The sequence below is a fragment of the Prionailurus bengalensis genome, chromosome B4 (genome assembly GCF_016509475.1).
Source record: "Prionailurus bengalensis isolate Pbe53 chromosome B4, Fcat_Pben_1.1_paternal_pri, whole genome shotgun sequence".
Classification (NCBI taxonomy): Eukaryota; Metazoa; Chordata; class Mammalia; order Carnivora; family Felidae; genus Prionailurus; species Prionailurus bengalensis.
Window position 1 is genome coordinate 117,065,740 of NC_057358.1, and position 7,352 is coordinate 117,073,091.

At 42.2% G+C, this 7,352-nt stretch overlaps 1 protein-coding gene across 1 annotated transcript in view; it reads right to left on the reverse strand.

Annotated features, from left to right (window-relative positions):
- CCDC38 (coiled-coil domain containing 38) overlaps nt 1-7,256 on the reverse strand; it is a 56,058-nt gene extending 48,802 nt beyond the window's left edge. Inside the window, exon 1 of the mRNA XM_043562179.1 lies at nt 6,693-7,256. The gene's annotated coding sequence lies outside the window, so the exon portion shown is untranslated. The remainder of the gene's footprint in view (nt 1-6,692) is intronic.
- Between the last annotated feature and the right edge of the window lie 96 nt (nt 7,257-7,352).

A 7,352-nucleotide genomic window follows, 5' to 3' on the forward strand; every position in this document is an offset into this window, starting at 1 on the left:
TGCAATTAAATAGAATGAAATCTTGCCATTTGCAACTATGTAGATGGAACTAGAGGGTATTATGCTAAGCAAAATCAGTCAGAGAAAGACAAGTATCATATGACTTCACTCATATGAGGACTTTAAGAGACAAAACAGATGAACTTAAGGGAAGGGAAGCAAAAATAATATAAAAATAGGGAGGGGGACAAATATAAGAGACTCATAAATATGGAGAACAAACAGAGTGTTACTGGAGGGGTTGTGGGGGGGGGTAGGCTAAATGGGTAAGGGGCTTAAGGAATCTACTCCTGAAGTCATTGTTGCTCTATATGCTAACTAACTTGGATGTAAATTTAAAAATAAGTAAATAAAATGGTAAACAAAAAAAGACACTTGTTACGATGAGCACTGGGTGTTGTATGTAAGTGATGATTCACTGAATTATACTGCTGAAACCAATATTGCATTGTATGTTAACTAACTAGAATTTAAATAAAAATTCGAAGAAAAAAAAAAGGTGTGCCCACAATAGGTGTGCCCGCAATGGGACAAACATCCTGTTTCAGGTTGCCCATTTATTTATTTTTAAATGTTAATTTATTTATTTTGAGAGAGAGAGAGAGAGAGAGTTGGCTAGAGAGAGAGGAAGAGAGAGAATCCCAAGCAGGCTCTGAGCTGTCAGTGCAGAGCCCCACTCAGGGCTCCAACTCAAACTCACAAACAGTGAGATCACGACCTGAGCTGAAATCAAGAGTCAGATGCTTAACCAACTGAGCCATCCAGGCACCTGTAGCTCCTTATTTAAATTCTGCCTCAGTTCTCTCAAAGAACCACCTTGAAAAGCTAAGAGTCCCAGAAGCATTTGTAGCAGGTGATTAAAGATACAGACTTTGGAATGGAGAAGCCTGTTGGTTTGACATTTACAGATGTGTGAGCAAGATCATTTAACATTCAAAAATATTTATTGAGTACCTACTATGTGCCAGGCACTGTTCTGGCTGCCAGAGACAGGACAGTTTAAAAACAACAACAGACAAAAAACACAGTTTCTTCATGGAACCTACATTTAATTATTTAGCATCTCTGAGCCTCAGATTCCTATTCCAGAAAATGGGGATATAATCTCACCCCTTAAAGCTTTCATGAGGATGCAATGTATATGAACAACCAAGCAGGGTGCCTAGCATGCAGACCAAACTCAGTAAGTGGGAGAAATTTTGCACTAATATTTGCTCATTAGAATGTGATTTTACTTCCATGATTATAAAAGTAAAAATGAAAAAGAGAAAAGAAATTACATTAAAGCTTAAAAAAATTTTTTTAATGTTTATTTATTTTTGAGAGAGAGAGAGAAAGCAGAGTGTGAGCAGAGGCGGGGAGGGGGAGAAAGAGAGGGAGACACAGAATCTGAAGCAGGCTCCAGGTTCTGAGCTGTCAGCACAGAGACCGACGTAGGGCTTGAACTCACAAACCGTGAGATCATGACCTGAGCCAAAGTTGGATGCTCAACCGACTGAGCCACCCAGGTGCCCCATATGTTAAAGCTTATAATAGAGAAAAGATTAACAAAAACCTACATCATTGATATTATACTTTTCAGATTACTGAAGATTTTTTTAAATGTTTGTTTATTTGTATGAGAGAGAGAGAGAGTGCACAAGTGAGGGAAGGGCGGAGAGAGGGGGAGACAGGATCCAAAGAGGTTCTGCATTGGCAGTAGAGAGTCCCATGCAGGGCTAAAACTCACAAACTGTGAGATCATGGCCTGAGCTGAAGTCAGACACTTAACCAACTGAGGCAGCCAGGCATCCCTGAAGATATTTTTCACAGGCAGTGGATTCATTCTGATTGTGGAAATTTCATGGGCCCATAAAAAAATTGATTTACTATTGGATGGCCAATAGTTAAGATTTGTAGGGGATTTTCTTATATTTGTATACTCAGCACTCCTCCAAATCCCTAAGATTTGGTTCTGTTCACTTCTCTCTTGACATACTTTAAATCTTTTAATTCTTCTATCTATCTACATTCACTCCCCTATCCATCCCCACTTTCATTCACTTCTCCCAAGTCTACCTGCAATAAAAATCTTTATCCATGGGTTCTGGCACTTTCTCACTCAGAAAAACCAGACGTTCCCAGTCATCTAAGCCAACCAATAGCAGGTATCTGCTCTGATTCCATCTTTCTAGTAACTCATAGAACATTGAATGGAATCAGTAGTCTCTAAAAGCTGTTATACCTCTGTACTCCTGTACATATTAATCTCCCTACTGATCAATGAAGGGTTGGTAAAGAACATAAGAGAGAAGAAGAGAACTGGCTATTCCTAGAAGGGATTATAAAGTTCTCTGAACTAAACCAATATGATGTGTCAACCAGGAAAAGGAAGCCAAAGCCATGAATGTCTTTGTTGTGCAAAATAAAAATAGCACGATGACTAAACAAAAGCTCTGTACTGAAATCGAGGGAAAATGTCATTGGACTGCATAGCAAATACCTGCAAGTTCACATCTAAAGTATTTGTTCAAATCCAACTTCCGACAGACGAAAAAGATGAAGAACTCAGAAAAAACTAAGGCTTCAAAATGGTGGTGTGTGTGTGTGTGTGTGTGTGTGTGTGTGTGTTGGGGGTCACCTGCATGGCTCAATCAGTTAAGTGTCCAACTTCAGCTCAGGTCATGATCTCACGGTTCATGAGTTTGAGTCCCACGTTGGGCTCTGTGCTGACAGCTCAGAGCCTGGAGCCTGCTTCGGATTTTGTGTCTGTCTGTCTCTCTGCCCCTCCCCCGCTCATGCACTGTCTCTCTCCTTCAAAAATAAACATTAAAAAATGGTGGTGTGTGATTTCAAGCCATCATTTTTAGAGGTGGCATAAGCTAGTGATTAAGCATAGTGAGAGCATGGACTTTCATTGTGCTCCTTAATTCTCACACTTCAATTTCCCCATCTTTCATTTCTTTCTCTTTCTTTCTCTCTTTCTTTCTTTCTTTGTTTCTTTCTTTCTTTGTTTCTTTCTTTCACTTTAGGGAGAGAGAGCATGAGCAGGGGAGAGGAACAGAGGGAGAGAGAAAGAATCCCAAGCAGGCTCCGAGCTGTCAGTGTGGAGCCTGACACAGGGCTTGATCCTGCAGCCCTGGGATCATGATCTGAGCTGAAATGAAGAGTCAGATGCTCAATTGACTGAGCCACCCAGGCGCTCCTCAATTTCCCTATCTTTCAAAAGGACTGATAAGAATAACACCTACTTCATGAGATAGTTAGGTGAGTTAACATGTGTCCCTCACTTTGGACAGCATCAGATGCACAGTAAGTACCATAGCAGTACTTGGAGAAAGCATTCCAAAGAGGAAGGATACCCGGTGTGTTTGAGGAATGGCAAGGAGATTAATGGGACTTAGCATAGTGAACAGAGCAGAGAGTGATAGATGAAGTCAGAGAGATAGCAAGGGCCCTGTGGGTCATTTCTTCAGTGAAATGAGAATCTGTAATGAACCACTCTGGTGGCTGACCTGGGAAGAGACTGTACAAGGGGATGGGGGTGGAATAAGGACACCTGTTGGGAGGCTACAGTCATTGGGAGGCACGAGATAAGGGGGACAGTAGTGGAAGCGGTGAGAGGTGGTCTGATTCTAGATACGTTTGGAAAATAGAGCCTATAGGACTGGCTGGTGGTTTGGATGTGGGGTATGAGATAAAGAGCCCAAGAGAAAAAGGATAGTTTCCATGAATGGAGACAGAGAGGCTGTGGGGGGAAGATAAATTGGGAAGATCAACATTTCAGTTAGGAACATGTTATGTGTGAGATATGTTAGATGTCTAAGGGGACATGGGTGTAAAATATACTGTTCTTCCAAGTGAACGCCGATCCTGGCTGATTAAATCAATGCTAGCCTTCCTCTAACATTACGCAATTATATGTGGCCACTGAGTCAAATTTTTTGATGTGGATCATCACAGGGGCAACATGGATGACACTGTGGGAAGACCCTAACCTTGATGGCAGGTAGGTTTAAATCCTGCTTCTGCCTCTTATCAGCGCTTTCTTCTTAGGTCTATCCTATTAAACTCAATGCACCTTCCATAAGGTTCTTCTTACATCAGGTGTGGATGCGAAGACTTTTCTTACAGGCTCGTTGCAGTTTTCAAGCACAGGTAAGGTATGCAGTGTGCCTACTTATGGTGTGCTGATAGGGAAATAATTGCCTATCATTTCTTCAAGGTGGGTATCCAGATCTTTCCTCTTTCTAGTCTGTTCTGCCTCGTGAATAACTGCCAGCATTTGACAAGAATAGGAGAGATAACTGATAACCAATTTTCGTAAGAAACCCTGAACTAAAATTCCTGAAACTGGTTCATTTGAGAGGACTCTCCCAGCAACATCAGTGTAGATTTGGGGAACCTGACCCACCTTTGTGTGCATTCTGAACACTCCAAGCTTTATGGAAGTGGAAAAAGAAGAATGGGGTTTTATAATGCCTAATCCTAAAGTCTGAGACCAACTCCTAAAATGGACAATAACAGTATCTCCCAGATACTATTCAGAGCAATTTGTGTTTGATTTTCTCAACTCTCTTTATAACTCGGTGAAAATGGATTTCCAGAGTCTCTCAGTAGGAGATAAAAAGCTTTGTTTATCTCCCATATGCAAAGATTTAGACACATTCATACTCAATGGCTTTCAGTTTTTTGGTTTGGTTTTTTTTTTTTCCCACCTCCTTCCCACCCACTTGGACAAATACTAGGAGGAAGGGCTGTGAACTGTGTCCTTGGGTGGTGTGGAGAGACCAGAACTAGCAATTTTTTGTTTACCTGAGAGCCAGGAACCACTAGGTCCTTGGCCTGCTTAATGATCTGCCTCTCTTGATTAGGTCAGAAGCAGAGCACAGTGATGAGGAAATTACCTTCAGCTTGACCTTTAAGGCCTTGCTGGCGTATTTTGTGTGGGCTTTTCTATTGACATTTCTGACTGCCCCTTTTGCAAACTGAAAAAAAATAACTGGGGGTCAAGAGGAAGAAAGAGTACAGGAGTAGAAGTCAGCCAATGTGAGTAAGATGATGTGAAAAATACTGTGTAAACTAAGAAGTGCTATAGGGATGTTGGCTATTGCGAAGGACATTATCTATAATTAAGTATTTAACAATGACCGAGGAGGAGAGAAGTTCTCTCTTAGCCTCCTTGCTTGTCTGCAGGGGCTTTTCAGGCAATGTTGTATATCTGGACTGTAATTGATGCACTCAGTTCACTCATAAATAAAACCCCCCATGAAAAGAATGACTATTTCTTTTAGACTTCCCCCCAAACTTGTAAGCTTTAAGTTCATAGCACATTCTGTGAACCCAGCAGGGGATCCAGTGGCTGAAATCTTTAACTTAATTGACTCGTAAGACAAGTAACAGGATTAAAATGAATAGTAGTATAATAACAAGTACACCTATAATTTGAGCTAGGCACTGGGCAAAGTGTTTTATATTTCATCTTATATAAAGCTCAAACAAATCCATAAAATAGAAAAAGGCATGAGAAAATGGATGAAAAAACTGAGGTTTAGGAAAGTTAAGTACATTTCCCAAGGTCAAACAACTCATAAGTAACAGAGTAGGATTAAGACAAGTTTATTGAACCCCAAAGCCTTCTATATTCCTATAATTTTACCCTCTCCTTTACGTCTACAACTTCATAAGTCTGCAAATAGGCCTGTAATTGCAAAATGTAACAGATTCAAATCTTTAGCAAAAATTTTATAATATAAAATTTTAATATTTTTCTATGAATTATGACTTTATGTTTGCTTTTCACTATTTCTATTTCTCTTGTATTGTCTATTATACATTTCTCTTTAAAACTATAGGGGAGCATGGGTGGCTCAATCGGTTAAGCATCAGACTTCGGCTCAAGCATGATCTTGAGGTTGGTGGGTTCTAGTCTCACAGAGGGCTCTGTGCTGACAGCTCAGAGCCTGGAGCCTGCTTTGAATTCTGTGTCTCCCTCTCTCTGCCCCTCTCCTGCTCATGCTCTGTCTCTTTCTCAAAAATAAACATTAAAAAAATTTTAAAAAAAACTGTGTATAGACACACACATCTGTTTGTGATTATGTGTCTGAGCTGTGAGGAATATATGGGTCTCCCCCCCCTTAGGGTCTCTTTTATTCACATTCTCTATTGAATTCCTCTCTTTCCTACCAATTGGTTTCTCTCTTGAATGGCCAAAATATGAGAGCTAAAGTATATTCTTACTTATTTGTTCATCTAAAGGATTTTTTGCTTTCTCTTCTTTGTTTTTAAATGGCTTTTAAGTAACACTAAATTGACTTTCTTTTACATTTTATGGTCTTACAGGTCTCAGCCTGCGTTTATGGTCTGTTATTCGTGTTTATCAAATGACTTCCTTTTGATTATAGTCTTTGCTGGGCAGGGAAAGTGCCTTTCCCGTCTTTGTAAGTTCCACAATCTAACACAGAGCTTCTAATAAAAGCGTCTAAACAAAATAAAATGATTAAGAAGCTTAAAACAAAACCCAGTGCCTGCCAGTGTTTTCACAGCAGTTGACAGGCAAGAAGAAGAGATGTCGTTGAGAATTACAGACCATCTTCCGTAAACAAACTTGATTCTGTCTCCAACCTTGGGGGCAAATTGAGGGTAGGCCCACCAGTCACAGCTGGGTGTGAGGATGGGAGGTGAGGGGGGCACTGAGCTGAAACCACTTTTACCTCCAAGAGTTCGGATCCAGGAGCCGGTCCAACCTATCCTTCAGGAAGGCGTTAGTAACGGGACGAAGGACAGAAACGCCAATCGATTCTCTAGGCTCGGCTCTATCCTCCCTCGCCTGGATCCCCCTTCATCTCGGGGACCTTCTGGTAGGGGAATCTGGAGTGGAGCTGGCCAACCGAAAATTGTGCGTGGCACCCGCCACCCGGCTTTTCGGCCGCGCGGACCCAGGAGCAACTCTCCCACCGCAGCCCCCTCCTCCCCATCCTCAGGTTCCTTCTGCCCGCGGCCGGTCGCGTCCCAGTCGGCTGGGTAGAGGTTCCCCGACACTGCGCCTCCGGCTCTCTGTGCCTGGTTCCCGCACCTGCCCCTGAGCAGAGGTTTTCCCCCATTCGGCCCCATCTGGGCGCCCTTGCCCCTCGGTGACTCCCTCGGCGACTCGCCTGGCCACGTGATCTACGAAGCCCACCCTTCTCTCTCCCGGTGACCCAGCTTCAGTTTCCTAATCTGGACAGTAGGGACAACAGTCTCCACATTTACTCGGAAAATAAGAGGGCGACCAAAAACACACAAGAGATTCCATGATAACATTTATTACTAATCCTCATTCGGGTTGTTGGCACAGGCACTGCAGCTGCGACGGTCGAGGGGTGGAGGGAAGG